The 25,094-nt window shown below is 49.5% G+C and overlaps 1 protein-coding gene across 2 annotated transcripts in view; it reads left to right on the plus strand.

Moving 5' to 3' along the window:
• Positions 1–2,622: 2,622 nt before the first annotated feature.
• The window catches only part of CORO2A (coronin 2A), a 59,307-nt gene continuing 36,835 nt past the window's right edge, over positions 2,623–25,094 (plus strand). For both annotated transcript variants that reach the window (XM_067315457.1, XM_067315458.1), the window contains exon 1: positions 2,623–2,705. The gene's annotated coding sequence lies outside the window, so the exon portion shown is untranslated. The remainder of the gene's footprint in view (positions 2,706–25,094) is intronic.

The following is a 25,094-nucleotide window of genomic DNA, read 5'->3' on the forward strand; positions in this document are numbered from 1 at the left end:
CAAGCCAGGACCCTGCTCCATGGGAACTGCACCCAGCTCCATAAGGGGTGCTTTATGCTGTAGCTGTATGGACACCATGAATATGACTACGCTGATGTAGCTCCTGCAATGCAGAGCAGCCACAATGGTTTCCAGCTCCGTTCTTTGTGGCTGCCTGCAGCAGGCTGTGCTGCCACGTGTCATTTCTAGCTAGCAGTGGACCAACAGTGGTGCTTTTTCATTCTTTTGTCAAGCTCCCCTTTATAATGAGATCTGCTGGCTGTGGTAGAACTCTTTCACTTGTCATTAATTTTGGGCAATCTGGGGGTAGATGCCTAACGATCACATTACCCTGCTTTTGGTCTGATTTCCGATACTTAGGGATGTGAGGCAGGAGAGAGCTCCAGGGCACATTGCTCCAACTTTTACTTTTGGATTGCAACAGAAAGAGCAAACAAACAGCATTTTCTTGGAGCTGCTGGAGGCTCTTTACAGAGCCCAAGTGCTGTGTGAGGGTGCTCTGTGGATGGGGCTAGTCATGCTGCCAAACCAGGCTCGGAGAGTTGTGCTGAGGAACACTACCCCATAGTAACCTCGGAGGGTTTCTTGTTCCAAGCCAGCTCCGTGGGCACAGGCTGCCAGCAGCAGTTGCTCAGGCAGGCCCTTGCTGTTGAATCATCAGCCAAGCAGTCCCAGGAAAGGAAAGTCAAAGGGTAGGATTCATCCCAGTTGCCAAGGACCCCAGCACAGACTCCGGGGTCCCAGCCATCCAGATTTACAGACTGCAAGGGGAATGGGCAGCTGTTCAGGGTTGACATCTAGAAAAGGTCTGGGGAACAGCACTCATGCATCACCTATTTCTCTGTAATTACTCCTCTAGAAAATCCTCATGACTAGCACAGCTAGAGATAACTACAGTGGATAGGGCTACAGTCAGGAGGAAGGTGTCCCACCCAGAACCCCAAGCAAAGACATCTTTGTCCTCCTGTCAGTCCTGAGGTGCAATCTTCTACAGCTAAATTGGGCTGATGTAGCCCAGAGTGTGTGAATGGAAGCACTGGTGGTGGTGTGTACCTCTGCACCTGACGAGTCCTGTATTTCTCCTGCAGTGAAGACACAAGCACACGCTGGTGAGGGTGTGAAGATGTTCCTGATGCCTTCTCATTCCCTGTATCTAGGGCAAACCCAAAACAGCTGCTGCATGAGCACCATGGCTTGGTGTCAGCAGCTGGCTTGTTTCTTGTGCTCCATCCATGGGCAGTGCTTCTCAACAGCTCTTTCTCTGCTTGACTGCCTCAGTCTCCTGGATTGCACCAGCCTGGAAGCTGGGAGCAAGCATGGAGATCACTCTTGGGGGCTGATGGTTACTTCTGAAATTCTGCTTAACTCCGTTGACAGATCAGGAAGGGTTGCTCTTCCTCCCCCAAAGGACTTCAGCTGCCCTGAGGCACTGGTGAGCTCCTATCTTGCCATGGCAGAATTAGTGTAGAGACACCTGAACTGCAACATTTCATCTGCAGAGGACAATCAGCTTCACAGTCTTGTCATGCTCCCTGGTGCAGCCTGGAACTGCCAGTGCTACCCAGTGACTAGGGGGACTAATGCGTGGAGAAAAGCCAGCTGCGTCTGAGGCTCTATTCAGACAGGAGCAGTGAAGTTAGCTGGCTGGGTAACCTGGCCAAATAAATCTCCTTGCCATTTGGACTGATCTTGGGCATTGCCATGTGCTTGCCCTGTTCCTCATCCAGGGTACTAGGGGGGGCTTCTGGTGTGACAAGGAGCCAGCTAATCCCAGAGAGTGTGTAAATTTTGCAAGCACAACAAGGTCTCCGGAGCCGTTTGGCATATGTGAAGGCTGGCAGATTTAAGCTCACATGGGTCAGCATATCCTCGTGTGCTAAGGACTGCAGAGCAAGCCAGCAGCTGCTAGCTAAGGCTGGTGCACTAATATAGGTCACGCAGGTGCGTGCAGTGTTCAGGGTGCAGCACACAGCAGAATGCAGCACACTTAGATACAGAAACACGCTGGCATGTCCTCAGTAGCTGTGAGAACTATGGCGGGGTCTTGGGGCAGCGCACTATGCAGATGATGGCAAAACCCTCGGATGTCAGGATGGTCTAGGAAGACACACCGAACCCCTCCAGTGCGCTGCCGGGCGCAGTCCAGCAGGACCTACCTGTTGAGGTCGCAGCGTTAGGGGCCGTGCACACCTACCACAGAGCAGGCTGGGCCGGAGAGCCCGGCGGAAGGAGAGGCGAGCGTTTCGCTGTAGTCACAGAAGGAGCCCCCCCAAAAAGCAGAAGAGCAAACACGCCGCTCTGCGTGACAGGCGTCGGCGGCGGCGCCGTTCCCCGGCAGAGCGGCCTCGGGAAGCGGCTATGCTGCAAGGCACCTCTGGAGGTCTCCAGCGCTTTCCGCGGCTCGCAGCGAGACGAGCCTCGGCGGCGCCGCCCGATGCCTCCGCGCCCGCCGTGCGCCTGCCAGCCGCACACCGAGCCGCGGCTCCGCGGCGGGGGGGGGGGGGGGGGGGGAGCCGGGGCGGTGTCGCGACTGTCGCCGCTGTCGGGGCGTGGCGGGGCGTGGCGGGGCGGCGCCGATCGGCTCCGTTCCGCTCCGCTCTGCTCCGCTCCGCTCGGCTGGGCTCCGCTCCGCTCGGCTGGGCTCGGCGCGGCTCCGCTGTGCACGGCCGCAGCGCCGCCGGCCGCAGCGACGACCCGCCGCCAAGGTAGGAGACCGGGCGGCGACACGCGTGGCGGGGGGGGGACACACACGCGTGGCGGGGGGTGGGTGGGAGCGCTTTGCTCACCTGCTTTTGCACCTGCCCGGTGTAAGAGCCGGTGTCGCCGGGGAACGGGGGGGGGGGGGAATCACGCGTGGGGCGGCCCCCGGCCCCCCCGAGGGGGGCGGCTGGCTGCTTTTGCCCCTGCGAGCGGTGCCGTCTGGCAGGGCAGGGCTGTGCGCTCAGCGGGGGCACCCCTCCGGGGGACGCCTCTCCCGCCGCCCCAGCAAGGCCCCGTCCGCCCGGTACGCGAGCAGCAGGCGCGCCGGGATGCGGGAGCCTCCGCAGGGCCCCACCCGGCTTTGTGCAGCCGGCGCGAAGCTTTGCGCGGAGACCACCGAGGTCTTCCCCGCGCCTGCCGCCCCCGTGCCTTCCCACCGAGCCCCCTGCGGGCCTTCTGCTTTCCCCAGAGATGGAGAGGAGGTGTTGACCCTTCCGCTGCTTTGGAACCTGCAGCTGTCGGGGAAGCACCGCTCTGGAAAGCTTGAGGGCTCCAGACATCTCCCTGGTACAGAGACGTGCCTTAGCGCTGGTGGGAGCGATGCGGGAGGGAAGCGTCCTGTGCTCTGCTCCCTAAGTCGTCCAGGCACGTATGGGAGCTTTCCCTATTGTGGCAGGACGTAGCTGATGGTTGGAGTAGTATCTGTTTCCCTGGGGCAGGGGGTAGTATTTGAGCCCTCCCTTGGGCAGGAATTTCGCTTTCCAGCTACATCATGTTATAGGACTTTTCCTGTAGGTAACTGCAGGGTGATCTTTTATGCAGAGTGTTACAGACCGAAATCCAGCCCTTGACTGGAGCTCACTGGCTTTGGGGTATGTGCTTAGAGTTGTTTTCAACTCAGAGGTGCATAGCAGATGCACAGAGCAGCATGAGTTCGTGCTGGCTCGAGCAGATTGGAGTCAGCATCGTGCTGCCTCTCTGGAAAGCCTGTACTTCTTCCTGTCAGCCCTGCTTGCTGGTTCAACAAGTGGCACAGTTTAGCATCTGTGTAACTTTGCATATGATACAGAGAGAAACATAATGAGTGTTGGGGGGAATGATTACATTTGGCCTCCTTGTGCTGGAGCCATGGGGATTTTGGCTGCTTGATGCCAGGGCAGTTGGCATCTTGCACAGAGCATGGTGACAGCCACCTAAGGGACATCTGGGCGATGTTCTGTCGTGGTGGGGTACCCTGCTTGCAAGGCAAGCCCTTGAGGGGGTTTGGCCTTCAAGCAGCACAGCTTTGGAGTATTGCTTCTTCCTGTGTGCCTGGCTTTGACCCTGCGTCTCTGGTGCTAAGGCAGGTTGTTGTGAAAGGATATGCAATGATTATGGCACTTTACAGACAAGTTCCTGACAGCCTGGGAGATCCAGCCATATGCAGAGCCTTGCAGAGCGCTCCGTGTCGTTGTTCACCCTGCAGGGAGTGGTGCCCTCCCTGTCTTGCTTTGGAGCATGGAAAAACAGCCCTGCGGCATCCCAGCTGTTCCCGATCCTCCTCTCACTTGCGGTTCCCAACGAGGCACTGTGCTTGCTGCAATCCCTGTAAAATTTGCCCAGACAGGCTTAATCTCTTCTGGCCTCCTGGGTGCTCAAGGGAAAGGAACTCTGCGGAGAAACTGCAGAACACGGGAGAGAAGCTGGATGTTGGTTGCCTTTTAAGCTTCAAAACGCAGGCTGCCTGGTGGGTTAACAAAGGATCAGCCCGTGTATCCCTGTTCCCTTTGTTCTCCCATTCTCTGTGCCGTCTGTGGAGATCTCTGGTCCATCGTGGTTTGATCAGAGGCAGGGGATGGCTGAAGGAGGCACGCAGGGAGTTCCTGTTTGGGTGTCAGCATCTCGGGGAACTCGAGCGCGATGCTTCAAGAGGCGGGGTGATTGCTTCCTAAGGACAGGGAAGGAGAGGGGAGGCACGGCCCCCTGTGCTGCCGGCTGCGTCAGGCAGCCTCGCAAATCAGCTGGGAACGAGGCTTTTCTTCCTTTAGACCCGTGGACCAGACTGGTTGCTGCTTATGTGTGCGTAAGCAGGTTGATTTCCTGTTGCCAGTCCAGTAACGTGGTTTCAGGATATCTGGAGATGTGCTAGGTTTCTCGCTATCTAACTGTGCCACTGGGTAGTTTCTGCCTGTCTCTCGAGTGTGTTTATCTGTTCCCTGTGACCAGACTTCCTGGAGCAAATTTCAATAGATGGATAATATTTTCAACCTTTCTGTGTCTGTTAAGTTTTCTAGTAGCTGGGCAATAAGAGGATTTTGGGGTGCCTGCCTCCGTGATGTGTTTCTTGGGGTTTTCCAGTGAGTCTGCTTCTGGGCAGGTCGGCACTGGGCAGGCTGCTGGTTTCTGGAGGTGGTTTGTGGTCCCTGTGCCAGTGCCACGTTTTACTTGTCTGTGGGGTGTCTGGGGTGCTGGATGCCTGGATGCTGCGTGTACTTCTTGGTTGTCCGAGTGTTGGGGGTCTACCTTTAGTATTGAGTGGGTCTATGTGCTGCGAGTGGCAGGTGCCCAGGCAGCCTGGAGGTTTAGTGTTAAAATGATTTAGTGAGAGACCTGAAGGCTTTGTGTAAATCCCCAGAAGCAGAGATGATGTTTTTGCAGGGAGGTACAGCTGGCTTAGGGGCAAACTAAGATAGATTTTGTGCTCTGTATGACTTTGCACACTTCACAGATGGTGTGGTCAGTTCACTGCCTCTGATGTTTTTATATTCCTTGGTCCACATTGACTATAGAGGCATGATGCCTCCATCCCACCCTGATTTCAACAGCAGGGATTTTAGTGGGGAGACTGTTGAAGGGTGGCTTATGAAACAGCCCTTTTGTGAAGAAACCGGAGGAGGGAGGCTGTCCCAGAACAGGCAGTTCCCTGCCCGCTGTTGTGCACTGGTGTGCGGGAACCCCAGCACCATCCCGATAATTAATGGCCAGGCCCACTCCTCCACTCTTGGATGTAAACCCTCTCCAAGAAAGTTTGCTTGAACTGTTTGCTTCAAAGAAAAAAAAAACAACAACCCACCTTATCGGAGTATTCATGTCTGCCATTAATAAACAGTAGCAGTGTTTATTGTCAATAAAAATAGCACCCAATACTACCATTAAACCAGCGGGTATGCTGGGGGAGCTAAGGCTAGCTGCGCTAAAAGTCCTGCGCAGAGCTAGCAGGAGCTGCAGGGCCGTCCCTTGGGAGGCTGGACGGGGGCTGCTCTTTGAAACGCCAGGTGCGAGCTGCCTCCGGATGCAAAACAGCGCGACAGACAGCCTGGTCTCCTGCTCCCATGACGAGAGCACGCTGTGGCATGGTAATGAAGCGAGCTGTTTCGCCTGTAATAGTTACCTGGCTTCTCTGCTGCTAAGCACGCATGAAGCTGCCCAGGCTGCAGAGCAGCCTGCAGCACGTAGCAATTATATCGACGCGCCTTCTGCCTCCCTGCAGAAGAAACAGGAGGGACCTTTAGCTCCTGGATGGGCTGAGGGGGCGTGACACACACACACACACACACACACACACACACACACACACACGGTTATTCTGGCTTGCCTTGCCAGGAGAAGCCAAACTGGCCTGGCATTTCCAGGGATTTCCCCTCTGCGGTACTACAGGCTGGCCAGCAATTCTCCCTTCTGAAAACACAGCCTGCAGCGCTGTATTAGGGTAATGCTGCTGCTGCTGCTGCTTACCATTTCCAAACCACTTTGAAATTCGTGAATGGGATTTTCCAGCCCTCAGCCAAGTCAAGCTCCTTCTAGAGCTGAGGGAGGTGCAGCCGCCCGCAGCAGGACTGCCGATAACGCACGGCTCCAGCCACTGTTCTTGCTTTCCCTGTTTACCAGTTCCCTGATTCATTTCGCACGGTTTCACATTTTCCAGAGCAGCGCCCAAAGGTTGGCATCCCTCTGCCTCTCTCTTTGGGGCATTTCTCTGGGTTCTGGTTTGTGCAAAGGTTTTTTTTCCCCCCAGTCTAGTGAGTAGGTGAGCTCTTTATCGCTGCCCAGGAAACACAGAAGCTCCGACCTGCCAAGGGGATGTACTGTGCATGGGTGGCCGCGCTGGCTCCTTCTCTGTGCGGGATAAAGTCACAGAAGAGAATGATAAGGAAGAAGAAAGAAGCAGAAACTCCCTGTCTTTATGGTATTTTTATGACTGAGCTTGAGACAAAGTCCATGGAAACTGATTAGATAATTTCCAGGAAAGCGGGAGAGGCCAAACTCCACCATATTCTTCTTCCTGCAGCTCCAGGAGTTGTGCTTAAACAGGCCAGGAGGCAGCTCTAAGGGATAGCTCCTCCTGGGAAAAAGAGGTTAGACGAGGCTGTCCAGGTCACGATTACACTAATGAAACCAAATACGAGACCGGGCCCTGTGACTCCAGCTTGCGCTGGAAGGGGAGAAGTGACAGTCGGAGATAAGGTGCAGGCAGGAGCCGAGCGGAGTGGGCAGGGCTCTGCAATCTCATCTCCTCTGAGAGCTGCCTGCCTTGCTCCAGCTCGCCCGGGGGGGGGATTCAGCCAGGAAGCCTTTGTACCGGGCACGTTCTTCCCCTCTGCCAAAAGGACCCCCGAACTGGTGCTTCTCGTGAATACCACCTGCTGTCATTGCCACGTAGGTGACGCGCGCTGTCATACTGGGTCCAGCAATTGCTTTTTCACCCTTCTCGGTAGCGCAGCACCTCTTTTCCCATAAAATATTCGTGGGGTTTGCCTTTTCAGACCTCCAAAGGTTTGGGTCTGCAGCTGCCGTTCGGCTTCCAGCCACCCCCCAACGTGGTTATTTGTGAGGCTCTGACTGTGTCAGACACAGGTCCTGAATTATTAAAATAAAGCTGGATCCTTCAATTATTTAAACCAGTGTTTCGTGTTGTCCGCCATGAGCTAGGTTATGTGAATCTTGGGGAAAATGTAAAATATATAGCCATAGAAAAGCGTAGCTACCATTTGGCCTGACCTGTCAGTGCAGCTGCAGTGCTTCTTTCTAAGGAACCCCATAAACAAGTTATTGGGAACTCTGGTAACATGAAAGATGCCAGGAAAGATCAGTCTTCCTTTTCATCCTTTAGTTTCATCCATTGGATCTGGTTCCTAAAAGCAGCTTGGGCTGGGAACAAGATTGCAGGATAACAGGCACAGAAAACCCAGACAGCTCTGTAATTGCAATAGACAAATAGAAGAAGTCAAAGATTGCCTTGCCAACATCTACTTAAATGTAATTAGTTTCCATTATTTTTTCCTCTCTGCTATTTTCTCTAATGTAATTTGAATACCAAAGTACACACACAGAGGAACGAAAACAAAATCCGAGGAGCATTGCTCCAAGGTCCTGCTCTCATAACATTCATCTCCTCCTACATATGGAGGCACTTTACCTTACAGTAAGGGAGGATCAGAGTCTTTGTTCTGACCCCTCCCGCCTATGGTCACGGCTACATAGCTCATTTTTCCGTTCAAATTTACTAAGGTCTTAATTTCTGCAATTGGTGCCTGAAGTCTTAATTGAAAAGATTAATTTTGCTAATGATAGCCTAGCATCCAACGGCTTCCACAGAAATCAGTAGGAACTAGGTGCCTCACTTTTTAAAAAAACACAGCACTCATTTAAAGGCTTAGCTAGGGACTGAAGGGCTTAACTTTATGGTCAGTCGTATCTATTCGAGATTCGTGCCTCCCCCCCTCCATGCCATACATTAAGGTCCTACACAAGAGCTATGGCTGTGATGCACTCTGTCAGGCAAACAAATTCTTGAAGCAAGCAAACCCACCCTGAGATCTCATAAGCAAAAGCTCAGATTTTCGTCTTTCCTGGTGTCCAGATTGTGTTTTAGTGTGACCTTGGTTCCTGTGGAGTTGAAAAGATGAGAAACCTGTTGTATCTTTTTAGATAACAGTTCTTTATTTTGGTTGACAAAGCTGACCAAGATCCACTAAATGTAAGCAGAAGTTACTACTTGGTAAAATGATGAGGTGGTTGTGTTTTTAGCAGCATGGAGGAACAATCACTGGAACAACTTTCCAGGATGGTTGTGGCCACCTCATTGCTAGAAACTTTAAAATCAAGCAGGATTATTTCCTAAATTATGTCATCCAGCTCAGAGACCAATGTTTTCTGGAAGTAGATGATGTCCCTCAGCTTGCCGTTAGCCAAATGGCGCCTACTTGGAGTCCTGCAGAGATATCTTACCCATGTAGGGTACACAGAGTTATCACTTGTGAAGCTGGCCCCGTCACTGCGGTAGAGCAAACACTCAGTTCTCCAAGTTCCCAGCATGTTCTGCCTGGCTTTGCCTTTAGGGACCCAAAGTCTTCCCAAAAGGACAGCTACCTTTGACTCCTGAGACTCTTCTTTTAGCCACTGGAGGGATGACACTTTGAAGGCAGGAATCCTCTGAGCTGCTTTGGACGTCTCCTCTGGAGGAAACGGACTCTACCTACTGCGTTGGCTGGAGATCCTGTGACCAGAGAGGCGGTGTTGAGTGGTTAGTCCTTGTGGACTACCCTCCTGCGCGGCTGGTGTGTGCTGGCTGCTGAGGTCACAGATATTGACTAGAGAGAGGCTCAGCAGGACAGTTCACTTGACTGTGCACCTCCCTCAGTGGAGGTTTTCAGAAGTGACATGGACAAGGCCCTGAGCAACCTGCCCTAACTTTGAAGCTGGCCCTGCTTTGAGCAGGAAGCTTGGCTAGAGGCTCTCACAGGCCCCTCACAACCAAAATTTGACTGTGGTTCTATGCCTACAATATAAGTGAAATCTTGATAATGCTATCAGGAAACAAAGTTTCAAGGAGTTAAACCAAGACAACCCATAGCTAAAGTCTACCTGGAACTGCAGTTCCCATCTCCCATTTTTCTTCCTTGGTTTATTGCCGAGCCTTGGACTTGAATGAATGGCAAAAATCCTGAACAGCTGTCACAGCACACATCTGCTTTACAGGTCCACTCCATCACAAAGGATGTCCTCGAGAATACTGTGGTCCCCCTGGAGGTTTCAAAGCATACTTCAGTAAACCTCTCTTGCTGTTATTTTAGGGAATCTCTTACTGTTGTGAGCTTGGTTTTGGTGCTCAGCCCACTGCGAGGCTGTTAGTGGAACAGAATTTCTTAAGCTTAGTTGAGAGCAGATCTTTTTGATAAGTCAAGAGGGAGGTGAAGTCACAATTTCTCTCTTTGCTTATGTCTGATTTTGAGAAACCAGTGAAACTGAAGTCTTATTTTATGTAAGGTTTTGTTTTTTCCAGAAGAGTTTTCCAGTGTCCCATCTATTCTTCCTTCCCTGACAGCATGACTTGCAACATGAACTTCATGACATGGCTTCATGACAGCTTGTATCTTACATACTAAAAAATATAGCAGTGTTTATGCTCTTGTTCCTGCCTGTCTTGCAGGTCAAGCTCTCTTGTGGGGGTTTGGAAGGATGCAGGTAAACTGTGGTGCTCATTGACGCAGGACATTTAGGATGTGGCTAAAGAAAATAAATGAGGTGAATCTGTGGGCAAAAAGTCCATTAGGGACTTCTGGCTAAAGAGAAAGCTAAGCTCAAAAAATCCCTGAGGCACAGATAGCCATAAGCTGAGTCAAAGACAGAGAAGAAGATCAGACTGTAGATCTACTTGGATATCAACTCAGCTAGAGAAACTTTGTCTTGGAAAGCAACAGTAGTAGAAGCAGGGTGAGGGAACCTGCAGAAGGGGAATTCAGATGGGTCATAGCAAATCTGCTCCTCAGCTTGAAGGACTGCAGGAAGGGGACGTTACAGTGGGACAGAGTGTCCTCCCCAGACAGTTTCCCCACTCATCTCCAGCTCTAGCTTTTTCAATGTCAGTCCCAGGCACCCAAGTTCATGCAGGAGAGTTTCATGCCCACTGGCTGCTCGAGAGCAGAGAGATTCCCTCTTCCACTGTCTCTGCCAGGCAGGCGAAGGGGAAGAAGAACAGGCAGACTGGGTTGTAAAGGTGGGGAGCTGGGTCCTAAAGGAAGGTGAGGAGTCTCAAATGAAGATCCAAACAGACTGCGGTTGGGATACGAGGATATATATTTGGGGAACTTTCTCTTTAAAAACAAGCCACAAATTTAGAATCAGAATTATTCCAGCATTTCTCAGAAGAGGAGCAGAACATATCAATGGGCTTTCTGATCAGTGTTGCAATCATTTGGTTGTTATAAATGCTGAAATCATCACCTAGGTCACCTCCATGTTAGCTGTAGCCACACCTACAATGCAAGAAGAGTGTATCTGTGGAGTGAAACAGGTGGTGCTGGGACTGAAAATCCACCGGCATTTTGAAGGATTTAATTTGACCCAGCTGGTCCCATTAGCAGGTGGAGTGCATAGGGTTGTGATCCTGGAGCGTGTTAAGTTTCATCTGGAAGGAATCCTGTCTGCGTACTCCAAGACTGCTTTGCAATGCAAACTGGAGTGTAGTAAATAGCAGTGATTAGGAGATTCACTTCAAAAGCGTGCCCCCAATCTGAGTAGTTCTGCACCTGCACTGATGGATTGGGTTGTGAGTGATGCCACTGTTTTCCCTGGGACTGTGCATTTGCCAAGCCCAGTGGATGAGTGAACGCATACCGAATCTCATTTCTCTTGCAAGGAGAGCATGGGTAGTTGTCTCCTTAACCAGCATCAGTCAAAACCAGAGTAAGAACTGAAAAGGCCTGGGCCTGCTACATTTGCTCTAAAGGGTGAATTGATGTTCAAATTTGTGACCTGGCAGAAGAAAATAGTGGCTTTTTTGTCTGTAACATCTGCCTTTGCCACAATATCTTGCTAGTTGGTCGTGCATCAGATAGCGGGACTCGCTATTAGAGAGCTCATAAGTGAGTTAGGAGTTTTCCAGAGAACAGAGATGTCAATTTCGATTTGAGCAGCCTGTCTAAGAGAAGAGTCTCCAGCTGGAATTACAAAGCAATTCCACAAGCACTGCATGTATGTGGGAGAGCTCCCCACACTTCCCTTTGCGTGGGCCCATAAATGTTTTTTTTTTTCCCTGTGAAGATGATGTAAGAAAGGTGAAAGAATTCTGTATGTCTTGGGTTTTGACGAGCACCTCTGATATTGCCTGCCTTCTTTCAGAGAAGATGGTCCTGCTGTTGTCTTTCCCAGAGTGGTACGGGCCATTTCTCTTTGCTCCAGGCTCACTGCTGGGATCTACCCTGTTTTTTTCCTAGTCTGTGTTAGTAGATACCTAGGTCTATTGCTGCCAAACTGATCTGCTAATAGCAGCCTACAGCTACGGGAAGGGCAGTTACAGAGACAAACTCTGGCAGTGCCAGGTAATGTAGCAAGAAAGAGAAGGACTTAAGCTGCAGCTTGAGAGAATTAGGCCAGACATTAGGGAAAGCTTTTTTCACCAGAAGGATGGTACAGCCCTGGGGCAGGTCATCCTTGGGGGTTTTGGAGACTCCAGAGCTGCCCTGATTTAGTGCTGTGGCCCGTCTTGCTGTGAGATGGGACTGGAGACCTCCAAAGGGGAGGTCCTTGCATCTGAGCCATGCTTTCCTGCCTGGACAGACAGAGCCCAGTTAGCGTCCCAGCTCTGTAGCAGTTTCCATTTCACCTGGTTGGTCAGACTCTCAGTTTCTCCAGGTGGCTTTGGAGATGAGACCCCAAGGCCAGGCTTGGCCCTGCTGGCAAGTATCTAATCATGTCCTGCAAGCTTCCCAGCCTGTGGACTGGTGATGCACAAACCCTTAGCCACGTGGGAATGTGGTTTCATTAGATCTCATCATATTAGGCGTGGGGGCTGTATTTTCAAATTATGAAGTGAAGCCTGTAGCCTCCAAGCCTTCCAGAACTGAGCAGATATCTGCACTTGGTGTCTGTCCACTGCCTCACCATTCCATTGGCCACTTCTGGTTCCCTAGCCTACCCAGATCCTGGTGGCACCCACAGCTCAGAGCAGCAGAGGTTTGGGGAGCCATCTAACCACCACAGTGGAGCCCACCTGGACACCTGTAGGCAATGAACCAAGGATTTGGAGTTCCATAAAAGTGGCCAAACCCTTAAAACCAGTGACATTCAGCTTCACTGCAAGGAAATCTTTCTGAACTGTAGCCTTTAGCAGAGATAATTATAGAGACAGACTTTTTGCAGAAGTACCTGACGGTCTGCCACAGATGTTTGCAGTCATGCTGAGCTCTGCAAAGCTTCTTTACCTTGGGATAGGAAAAGTGCAGTGGGACCAAGAGGCCTTGCTTTCCCAAATGACATGGCAGGCTACTGAGACCCAGCTGCATCATATTGCATCTGTTCAGTGGGGAACTGAAACTCAGTGCCTGGAATTCGGAAGCTGCCCTGGCCATGAACTGCAGGAAACTTACTGTGAAACCAGAGAGTGAAACTGTGGTGTTCTGACCTCAGGAGAAACTGCTGAGCTTGCAAAAGGTCGGATGATGAGTGTCTTCAAGGCTGCCGTTCTTGGAAGAAATGCAGCAATGCCTCATAAAACCTGTGTGTTTCACCACTTGCTTTTTTTATACTGAGTTTTTGGGGGGGACTTTGAGATTTTTTTTTTTCCAAACCAGGTTCATTGTATTTGCTTGTCTTTCATAACAGAACCGGTTCTTGCTAGGGTAGAAAAGCTCTGGAAGGTGGAATTTGCCCTGTCTTTGAATTCAGAAGTGCATTAGTACTTACAAGGAAGTTGATAAGCAATAATATTTTCATTGCTGCCCAGGTAACCAGCAAAGTGAAAAAGGGTATTGTCTCTGGAGAATGCAGGCAAGACAGCTTTATCTTTTCTGTCAGGGTATGTGGGCTATCTGGGAGAGCTGGAAGTGAACCAAGGGAGGGAAGGGCACGCCCTGTTTCGCTCAGGTTCCCACCGCCCTTCCTGGGAGCTCTGATAAACACCACAAAGCTGTGTTGAGTTTTGGGATCCTTCTGAGCTTTGCCAGCCCGTCACCCCACTGACCCACTTCTGTATTTCTTGAAGGCCTTGTTGGCTGAAGCTGCTTGTCTTCTCCGTGGGTCATCTTTCTTATTGTCGGAGCTGGCAGAGTAGGGGCACCACTCCCTGCAGGCAAGGGACACGTAGGGAAGGGGCAGGCTGAACTGCCAGAAAATGGTGTTGCCACTGAATGTGGCATCAGACTCAGAGGATCCCCCTCTGGGTCCCTCCTGGGACACCCAAAAGGACTTTGGATTGACCGAGCAAGTCTCTTCACATGCCCTGGAGGGTGAACTGCTTCCTTCCGCGTGACTTCTCGTTGATGTTGACTTAGCACTATGCATGAAACAACTTCTCCTGTGGCCTGGGGCAATTTGCATGCAGCCAGGTGGTATTTCACTCCCTGTGCCTGAGTGAGAGAGGTGTGAACTTCCAGGAAGTGGAGCTCCAGGCTCCACTGACAGTGGAGTAACAGGGACAGCGCCACAGATGCCTCGGGCTCCTAGCTCTGGAGTGGATCATTGCTGTTGCTCATGGGATGCTTGTCTGTGGCCACTGCGGGAAACTCCAGGAGGTGGCAACAGACCTTCCATGGGCATTTCCCAGCCCCCGGGCTTCCTAAGTGACCTGGAGGATCAGCTGCCCGCTTTCTGCGGCCTCTGGGGAAACAGAACCCCTCGTGAAGTTCAGAAAAGATAAATATCAAGTTCTGCCCATGCTTTGCAGCAGCTCCCTGTAGTTGTGCAGGCCCGGGTTGACTGGCTGGAGAGCAGCTCTGTAGCGCAGGCCATGGGCAAATTGCACCAGAGCCATCTGGGTGTTCTTGTGTTGCAGGAGGCCAACTGCACCCTGGGCCACCTCTGCAAGATTGTAGGCAGGCAGGTTTCCCAGAGAGGCTGTTGTATCTCCATCCTTGGAGATCTTCCAGACAGCTAGAACAGGTCCTGAGCAACCTGACCTACCTTTGTAGCGAGCCTTGCTTGGGGCTGGGGATACGACTAGTGACCTCCAGAACTGCCTTCCAGACTCAGGCTTTCTATGGCTCTGTATCCTTGATTGCTATCACTTTGCTTTTGCTTTTCCGACTTGTTCCTCGACAGTAGGAAGGGTTTCTAAGGATGGATCAACATAAAGATCCAGTGTAAGGCTTGGAAATGACCCCAGCAGTAAAGTAAAGGACAGGCTGCAGTTCAACCTGTACTTCATGATATGGCTTCACTTTACATGTTCATGAGGATCCTACTCAAAATACAGTCTTGTGTTACTCATCGGGTCTGATGATAGGAGAATCTGAGCTTTCTTTTGGTAGCGTCTTGGTAGCTGCCTGAGGCTGTGGTTTCAGCCAATTTTTCTTTCCTTTACTGCTTGATCCTGGCCTTTGCCTTTAGTTGTGCTGAAATGATCCATTTAAAAATAACCTGGCTGAGCTATTTTTGTGAGCCGCATCTGCTCCCTTGTCCATCTCCTTGCTGCGCTGACATGACAGAAGAGCATAACCATGGAGTAATACTGGATGGTGGGGAGGCAGCAATACCTCCAGCAGGTATCACCATCGGAGGGTTTTCATTCTCAGCCCTGTTACATATTCCTCCCTGCCCCAAAGAGACCAATGTGGTTTCCACTTTGATTCAGTACAAATGCAGGAGGAAGGCTTAATCAGGAAGGTCACACTCTGGATTTCACTGTCTCCACCTTGTATTGTGGAGAGCTGTTTTGTTTCATTCCAGGTAGCCATAGCCAGGAACATCTGTGCTTAAAATTACTTTGAAGTTCATAATATTTGGTGTATCTGCTACAGTAAATAAAATTTGCTCAATGTATATTTTGCTGAGTTTGGGGCTTTGGTTTGTCCTTGGCTTTTGGTGGACTGCTTTGTGGCCTCTTGCTAGAAAGATGAGATGATGTGGTACCAGCTGGTAACTGGGCATTTGTGGGGTACAGGGCTGCCTCGGATGTCACAGTGTGTTAGTGGAGTCTTGCTGTTCAGTACAGGCCAAGTCTCTGTGAAATGCTTGCATTCCCTGGCTCAAGAGGAAACTTTGGGGGACAAAAGTACTGGAATTCCCTTCTGCTTATGGTCCAAGCAGATGATGTCTGCATCAGCTGAGGGCCAGGCCTCGTTGCTGAGGGACTCCTGTCTCACCAGTCCCCAGGTTGTGTTCACGTGGTGCCCTTCTGTGTGGGAGCATCCAACAGAGTTGCCCCAACAAGTGTAAGCTTTGAGCTGCTGATAGCACTTGGGAAACATTGATGTCCTTCCTCCCAGGGATATGCATGACAGCTTACATCCTCCCTTGGCCAGATTGTTCTGAAAACAAGTGTGCAAGAGGGTCTGTTCTTGCTTGGACAGTTGTGATCAGTGGGGCTGAACCTAGCAAGGCAAGAATTTAGGCCTTGATGTTTTGTGAATGAGGAAATTAATTCATTTCCTTCTTGAGTAATTCCTTCACCCTCTGCTTCATGTCTTTCACATTAGTGCAATGTTTGCGTTTCAATCAGAGATGGTTTTTCAGAACCAGGTTTCCAGGGCACTATATTTAAGTGTCTTTGCCACACTGGAGAACTGCTAGTATTTGCAAGGTTATTTAGAGGTGGAGTTTCTGAAGAAAGACAAGCGTCTCCAGAACACGGTCTCCTCTGAGTGTCCCAGTGATCTTGCTGGCTGTAGTTATTTTAATCCATGACGATCTCCCAGATCCTTATCCATCAGCACCGACAGTAAGTCCTCTCTTGGGTTGTCACTCGGCTACAAACTGGACTACTGCAATGAGCTGACATGAGCAGGCCTGCAGCTCCCTGCAGGCTCCATGGGAGAAGGCACCGCTGTGCTTCTGCAGAGGGCTGGTGTTCAAACTGGTGCCGATGACCACAGACAGCACCTTAGCCTGGTGCAGTGCAAGCGACCCGCTGCCTTCTTGACTCCACAATTCTGCTTTCTGTCACCCACTTTCCATGTGAAAATCCAGAGGTTTGCGTGTACGACTGAGACAGGAGGTTCTTTGCCCATAACTCCCGCTTTGGGGAAGGGCACTTGCACTATGAGGCTGCATTACTGAAGACGGTGCAGCTCCTTGTCCAGTGCAGCGTGAGAGGATGCTAGGGTTGCCGGAGTTACCTGCTGTGTCCCTGGGGAGGAGAGGCACTTGGCGCAGGCAGGATGCAGGGTGCAGTGGGGCACATGCCTGTTTTTAAAGTGTGCTGAACCCTGAATCTGAGCTCCGTAGCGGTGGGTGTGGATCCTTTAAGAACAAGAGGCACTGAAAGGCAATTGATAAAATCTAGGCGCATTGCAGGAGTTGGCCCAGAGGCCTGGTTCCCAGCTGGCGGATTTAAAAGGCTTCCAGCTTTGGTAGCAGATAGGGTTATTCTTCCTGGAGTGTGCCTCTGAGCAGTTGTAAAAAGGTCCTGCTGCCTGACAGAAGGGCATGCTGAAGGGTTTTTATTTGCTACTGTGGAAGGTTTTTATTTGCTACTGTGGATTGATTGGAGTACAGATGCTCTGGAAGACATTCTGCATTATTCATGTGGTAGATACCTTTGCTAAAAGCTAATGTACAGCCTGGAGGCTGTGAGAAGTGGTACAGTCCTTTGTGTGGTTTAGCTGATTCACTGGAGAGGCTGGGCTACTCTTAACCTTGTTTTGTGAATACTGAGATTGATAAAGCTAATCAAGGAATGTGAGATCACTTAGCTAATGGCTATCCACCTGCTTTCTTGTTTATAAACAATTCCCGTCTGAAAAAAAGGTTTGAAAGCATTCTTCATATAAAATTGCTCGCTAGACTGGCCCTGTTCATGAGACTTCATCTGTAGCTTAGTTCTCTTCTCGTGCAAAACTTACACTGCTTCTCACAAGGGTCTCAAGTGGCTGTGGTGAGCGATGCACGCCAACACGCAGTTTGCTGCAATGCATCCACTGCAACCGTGTCCCATCCAGGATTCTCCGTGAAGGTATATTCGGTAGTTTTATCCGTGGAGATTCCCACGGGTGAACTTGGATGCTGCAGCGCCCAGCGGCAGCAGGGTCACAGGAGGCAGCTTAGCAGTGCTGCTTGCGGGCTGCCATGGCAGGACCCAGGGCAGGGTTCGGAGTGCCATGCTGCAGGGCAGGGGACCCTCAGGGATATCTCAGTCTGCAGTTGTGGAGGACGAAACTGCTGGGCATGAGTTTGCCCTGTGATAGGTGAAACCAACAAAGAGGTGAAAAGCAGCTGTACCATTTATTGCTCTTGCGACAGTAAATCTGTAAACCCCAAGCTTGTAATATTGTTGGAGTGACAAGTACAGATGGCATTTAAAGCTCTGGTTCCTGCATAATCCTGCTGTCTGGTAGACTTTGGATGCAAAGGTATTTCTTTCCGATAATTCCTCTTTGATAGTGCTCTTAAACAGCAGAAGTGGAATTTGGACAGCAAGGTGTGTCAAGTGGTATGTGACTGGCTTGCTCACCGATGTGCCTGCAAGACTGGCCACGGCTTTGAAGCGAGTCCAGCTTATGCTCTGCAGCTCACAGATCATTTTGTGTGGCAGCACTGGGAAAAACTGGACCAGAAACAAAAAAGTCTGTGTTTATTCAGCACCTGACTCAGTAGGCTGCTGGCTGGTGATGGAGCTCTGACGGCCCTGATTGGGTCTTGGAGCAGTAGCTCAATACAAATAATGATAAAACATCTGAGAAAAGCAGGAGACTGCTCTAAATGTGTGAGTCTTTTGCAAACTGCAGATAACGCTGGCATTTTGCAGTTTGCCTGCAGGGGTACCTTTTTGAAGACACTCTCACATTACATTTTAAAACCTTGAGGATGGAAACATGTGAGTGGGTTTTTAAAATATGCAGTCTCAAAAATGTATACCTGAGAGCAGTCAGATTAGTGAAAAATGTTACCTGGATAGGTGCAGGAGCCAGCATGCCAGTCTGTAGCATGGCTGCAGCAAATCCACATCGTGGGGCAAATGAGCTGCCTAGTGCAGACCAGCAGGGCCATATGGTGTAGCTGTTCTGTACATATGCCCTTGCTCGGACCACGCTGCTGGATGCAGGGAAATGACTGACAATGGTAACAGTCAGACACGCTGAACAAGTGATAGATTTCTTGCAAAAGCAATCAAATTGGCAGCTATGCATACATTTTCCACTTTTGAAGAGAATCTGCTTTTATAGCTGTTCCCTCTCCCCCGGCCCGTTCTTCTCCTGCACAGGAAAAGACAATTTCTATTTTGAAATTAAAGACCTTTGTCCAGGGGAAAAAAAAAAAAAGAAAGTGGGACTGATAGTGATAACCACAGAGAAGAAATGTGTGATCTGTAATTGCTCTCTGGATTTACAGAGCTGTTGCTTTCCATGTTCTGCAAAGCATGTTCAGCCACCTTTACTTATCCTGTTACTACCACTGGGATTTCCAGGCCTATCTATGTGGGAATACTTTTTCAATATAAGCTAAAGCATGTGTTTAAATTAATGCAGTCACACCAGTGTTGCTGGCCAGGTTAGACTCAATCTTGGTATGCAGAAACTGATCCAAAATGGTTACTTACCCCGATGGAGAAGGTGAAGATGCTTTTCAACCCCTTTTTGCCTCTAGTTCTACATAGGGGCATTTGTTGGTGTGCTGAGGAAAACCCAATGTAGACAGGGGTGTAATGCAGTCTGTTCTGCAGGTAGCTACTGGGGTGTACAGAGCTGCCAATCTGACTTCCCATGGTAGACATGGCAAAGTTTTGTGTAGCCTGAGAAGGTGCGTTTTGACAGGAGACATGCTGGCTAACTGGTTTTTAATTTGGACACTCGGACTCCTCGGTGTTGCTCCAGATCTCCAGGCACAGCTGAGACAGGAGCTCTCCTCCTGCTGCAGGGACAACTTTGTATGAATAACCTGGTGGCTGGATACTGCTCACGATACAGACAGATGGTCTGCCTGGATCTGCTGGACCTTGCGCTCAGTCTCACGTATAGAGAAAAACTGTGTTTCCAGAACATAGTCTCATGAGAAGTAAAGCTTGGAGATCGCAGAGAACTTGCACCCCTGGTGCGCTGTTACAAACAACAAGCTGTCCTCTGTCCCACATGCCAGCAAATCCCTTCGGGCTGGCGCTGGTTGCTTAGCCAGTAACTTGCTACCTAGCAACTTTGGCAAACTCGTCGATCACCTCAGCCACTTCAGTTCCAGCTGGCAGGGCTGACAGCTTGTAAACGTATTAGTTTCTTGGAGAGATAAATGCAGAGCCCATCCCAAACCGGGTTAAATTCCTCTGCAAAAACTGAATGAAAGAGTGGGAATTTGGGCTTCGGTGGGGTGGATGAGGTTAGGCAGTGCTTGTGGCTGATGTGCGGGGACCCCAGTCAGTGCAGGCTTACAACATGTGTTCAAGGATGCATAAAGAACTGTCCAAAACAAACTCAAAGCAATTAGCAAGTTGTCTCTGAGAACTCTGCAGAGCATGGGCCAGGTTCTCGAACTCTAGATGAAAGGAAATGCAAGCTTTCTTCAGAAGGAGAATACGAGAACAATAGTAAAATGTGAAACATCCAGGAGAAATAAGAAGATGGATAAGACAGAATGAACATGGCAAATGCAACCATGTCACCCCCCTCTGATTTCCTCTTAAGAAGGGTGGTGAGCCTGATGGACAGTGGAGATGATGTTATTTATCCTGACTTTAGGGAAGCTTTCAATGCTGTATCACACAATCAAGACAAGGGAATATGCACGGCGTTACACCTATCTGTGGTAAGGTGTACGTAAATTGGGTGAGGGATCTATACAGCGGAGCTTATGTGAGCATCTGAGTGCATCCTTTTGAACAATTAATTATCCAGAAGTGAGAACTTCTTAAGAAAAGTTTTGCAGGGGTTTCCCTGTTGTCTGGTGTTATTCAGTATGTTAGCAGTTATGACAAAGGAATAAAGAATAAACAAGAACTCAGGAGGAGCAGGAAGCCTGCAGAAGGACAGGACTCCAGTTTGAAATGGCCTTGACAAGCTGAAGGAATGGCATGGGAAAAACAGGATGCAGTTTGGTTGTGACAGGTTCTGGACTTAAGACAACACAATCAGCTGCACCAGTAGAGGATGGGGAACAATCTGGCCAAAATGTAGCTCTGCAGAAAACTGTCCAGGGACTGGAGTATGTTGCAGGCTGAACATGACCCAGTGACACATTCTAGCAAGAAACTGCATATTAACAGGAGAATAGCTGGTAAATTATAAAGGAAGCATCTGTTCATCCATGTTAGTATAGCAAGTGTATGCCAGTTGTGGGTGCACAACTGTTCTGGGAAAATGCAGATCAGTGGAAGAGAGATTTAATTTTGAAAGTGAGGAAAAGCTGTATAATAGTTAAGGTAGCTGAGTGCTGGGATAACTTTTTTAGGAAAGTGATCGTTTGTCCATCACTGGAGGTTTTTATAAAAAGATTGTTAGGGAAAGATACAGAGGAATGAATGAGAAGAATGGGAAGAAAGACGGGCTCCCAAGACTTCTAAACATCTGCTTCTGTTCCATGAATTCATCCTCCTAGGAGACATGTAAGCTTATAAAGAAGATGGTGAGAACCTATTTTGAATTTAAGCCTGCAGCACTCAAAAAATAGATACTTTCTGTCTCTCACAAATCACTTATCCGTGCAAGGTTTTTCTTGCTAATCTCATGGTGCTTAATTGCTTTGGTGAGGAACCATGGTGAAAACCTACTGGAAACCTGAGTAGACTGTGTCGCAGATTTTTTGGCTTTCGTTCATGCTGTTTGGCTTATAAAGCCATACAGCCTGACCATATGTCATCTTTATCTGTGTATCCACTGATTTTGTTCCCAGTTTTAATTCTTTGATCTTGCCTTCTTTTTCCCCAGTCTTCTCTAAAAACCTTCTAACCTGTTGCTATCCTGCTTGCCTCATAAAGGTGCTTATAATTGAGGGAGGGCACATTGTAGTTCAGCTATTCTTGTTCCTTTAAGTCAGCTGGTTGATTTCTTGTGTTCATTCTGTTTCACCATGAACCTGTTTTTCGCCTGTATTTTGATTTCAGATAAATCCTCTGATGAGGCCCACACAAGTCAGGGTTTTGCAATGGGAACTTCTCCGAGCTTTTCCACAGCGAACACACAGGGAAGATGCTGGTCAGGTTTCTCCTTTCATAGAAACACAGAATTAGAGAATCATTGAGGCTGGCAGGCACCTTTGGAGATCTTCTAGTCCAACCAACCTGCTCAAAGCAGGCTCAGCTACAGCAGGTTGCTCAGCGCCATGTCCATTCAGGTTATGAATATATGTCCTTTTTTGCCAAGCTTCTTTTCAGCCTGTCGTCCCCCAGCCTGTACGGGTGCATGCAGTTATTCTTCCTCAGGTCAAGGAGTTGGCCCTTCCCTTTGCTGAACTTCATGAGGTTCCTGTCAGCTCATTTCTCTGCCCTGTCGAGGTCCCTCTGAACGGCAGCACAACCATCTGGTGTACCAGCCCCACCTCCCAGGTTTGTATCATCTGCAGGCTTGCTGAGGGTGGGCTCTATCCCACCAGCCAGGCTGTTATGAAAATGTTAAACCATCACCTTCCCAGGGATTGATGTGAGGCTGACTGGCCAGTAGTTCCCCAGAGCCTCCTTCTTGGCCTTCTTGAAGACAGGGGTGGCATTGCTTTACTCTGCTCCTCAGGAACCTCCCCTGATCTGCTCATGCCTGAGTTTGATCCGTGCTCACATGAGGAATTCTCTCCAGTCTTCCAAAACCCTCCAGGGAAGAGTACGTGCTACTTGCAGAAAATTGTGTTTTGTTACAATACTTGTTTTAGCAGCAGGGACAGGTTTGCCCACTCTGCCGTTCCTACCTGAGCCCTTTTCATTGTTATGAAAGCTGGTGACAAACAAGGACTTGTGCGATGGGAATTGACAGCCAGCACTGTTCACCTGTGTCTAGAAATTTGCACCTTCGGACTAGCACAACAAGCAGATACGTCCTTCACTGCTTGTTTTGTGATGGCTCTGCTCCCATCAGGACTGCAGCAGACAGCCTTTGCTCTGCGTAAGCTAGAAAAAGAGGTGAGAATTGCATGTGGAGCGGCAGGAGGTTGAAAGTTTTAAAGCCATCTGGGAGTGAAAAGTTCCTCTGCATGCTGTTTCCCCAGTGTCTATCGCTTTGAATATTCTTGTTTAACCGTGGGGGCAGGGTGCATTGGAGCACATGTCCTGCAGTACCGGCTCTCGGGGAGAGAGATCTTTGCCATGTGGGAGAAGCATCAGTAGTATTATTTAGAATAAATGTAATGATCTGATGTTTGTAGAATCCTCCTTCTGCCGCTGCCAAAACTGCCTGCTGTAGCAGGGAGGAGCTGTAATTTGTGTTAGCTGGCTGCTAACAGCTGTTTCTCAGTAGAATGTGCTTCTGTGTGTGTTTTGCTGGTAAGTAGCATCTGGGGGACAGGCATTTTCTACAGAAGATATAAAAAATATTGGCCCTACTGACTTGATATCTGTACTGTACAGTTCCTTGGCTGTGCCCTGATGCACTTTAGGTAAGAGAAGAAAGTTTGGGAAAAGCCTGTTCCGCAGCTGGTCCTCTGCTGGTCCAGAGCCTCAGTTTCTAAACCTAGATTCAGCAAGAACATGCCTCTCAGAAGAAAGGTCAATAGTCTTTTTAAAGTGGAGACACTGAAACCAAGATCACGGGCTTGTGCAAAGATTGCACCAGCTGGGTTTGGAAGCAGGTAGCAGACATCTTGCTTCAAGAAGCAAGAACCAAGAAGCATTTTGGGGACAGCAGAGGGAGCAGAGAGTGGTTACCTCTGTGGTGCCTTTTTGTACAGTGTGTTCTGTATGGAGTCATGCCACGAAATTTACAGAGCATGTAAGAGGCTGTCAGGCAGAAAACTAGCAGTATTTCATGATATATTAACTGCTTTATTTAAAAATACATATCTATATATCTATATATCTATATCTATATCTATATCTATATATATCTATATATCTATATATATTTCTACAAGTCCTGGGTACTTGGAATAGGAATTGCTTTCCTATTTCCTGTGCCCAGCCTAGTGTTCAGTGTGGCACAGAAAGTGTGTAGCACTGAAGCTGACTTTGTGTGTGTCCTACTCGTGTTTTCTGGCTCTAAGCATTATCTAATTGCCATTGGCAGAAACAGGACAGTCAAATGGGCTTTTTGAGTCTCCCAGAGAGACTCCTCTTGTATTTTGGCAGCAAGTTACATTATTCATTTCTGCATGGGGTGTGGTGAGTCTTGAGAGGATCAGCTATGTAGAAGGAAAGGGCAGGGAAGGGAGGAGAGAAGATTTGGCAGGGGAGAAGAAGGATAAGAAGAATGAAACAGACAAAGAAATCAGGAGAGAGGTGGCCAAAGGAAATAATGGACCTTGGCAGATTTTGGGAAGAGCCAACAGTTCTTGCTTTGTTTGGTTTATTACCTGGAGCTGAATGCACATAAATATTTTATTTTATGAAATGCTGATACAGGACTGAGAAGGAGATGTGTGTCTTCTCTGGAGCCTGTCTTTTAGTTGTGACTCCTTGTGCCAGTTTTAGTCTTCTTATTTTTAAGAACTCAGAAATATCCATCTCTTGTGGCAATCTCCTTGGATACTTCCAAACAGTGCTCATGAGGGACTAGAAAGGCTGCTCTCCATACAGTGATCTTGTGCTTATACAGGCTTGGTTTTGGATGATGGTTGTTAAAAAGGCTGTGAGGAGAGAGAAGGGGCAAAGGACTTGTGTCTTGGTGGACTCCTGTTGGGTGCTGCTGGCCTAGATGTGCTGTGCATGGTGGGGTGGAGTGAGCTCAGAGTGGGCACTCGTCCATCCCCGGCACCCTGTCGAGCAGGGGAAAGGTGCTGGGACGCTGGGGACACATGGGGAGCCAGCTCTGAGCACGGGGATGAGTGTCTGCCGGTGCAGCAAGGTGGCGTGCAGGGAGGTGAGATACCTTGTGGGATAGGCAAAACTGCAGGAATCTCAGATTGGGGCTTCCACATCTACTTTCTGCCCAAGAGTAATTTCAGAGGCCTGTATCCCTTGCTGGCTGTGGGCTCTGGGCTAAGGGAGAGCGGAAACTGGTGGGCATTTTGGGAGAGGAGGGCAGAAGTGCTTGAAAGTCCTATGGAGTTTGGGTGTCGCTAGTAGAAACAAGCTCCGAGTGCCTCCTCATAGCGATGGCACAATGCTTTGAGCCCAGATAGGCAGACCAGAGATAACATCTGGTTAACAGCAGCAACACCCTTTCCCAGTTATGTGTCTCACCTGGATCAGGAAAAACTTTTTTGTGCCCTGAGGCCTTGGAAACCACCCCAAAGGCCCAGGAAGAACTTTTGGGCCCAGCTACCTAGAACATTTTGTGTGCTGAGTAGCTACGAACACCAGCCCTTTTAGGGCAACTTCAGGCCTAATTGTTCTGAAAAACTAGCAGCCAGTGGTCTTGGACACCCTTTCCATGAGCCTCAGAAGTGGTTTCCAGCCTGGTTAGCTTGAAAAACTTTCT

Source organism: Apteryx mantelli, chromosome Z (genome assembly GCF_036417845.1).
Source record: "Apteryx mantelli isolate bAptMan1 chromosome Z, bAptMan1.hap1, whole genome shotgun sequence".
NCBI classification, from domain to species: Eukaryota; Metazoa; Chordata; class Aves; order Apterygiformes; family Apterygidae; genus Apteryx; species Apteryx mantelli.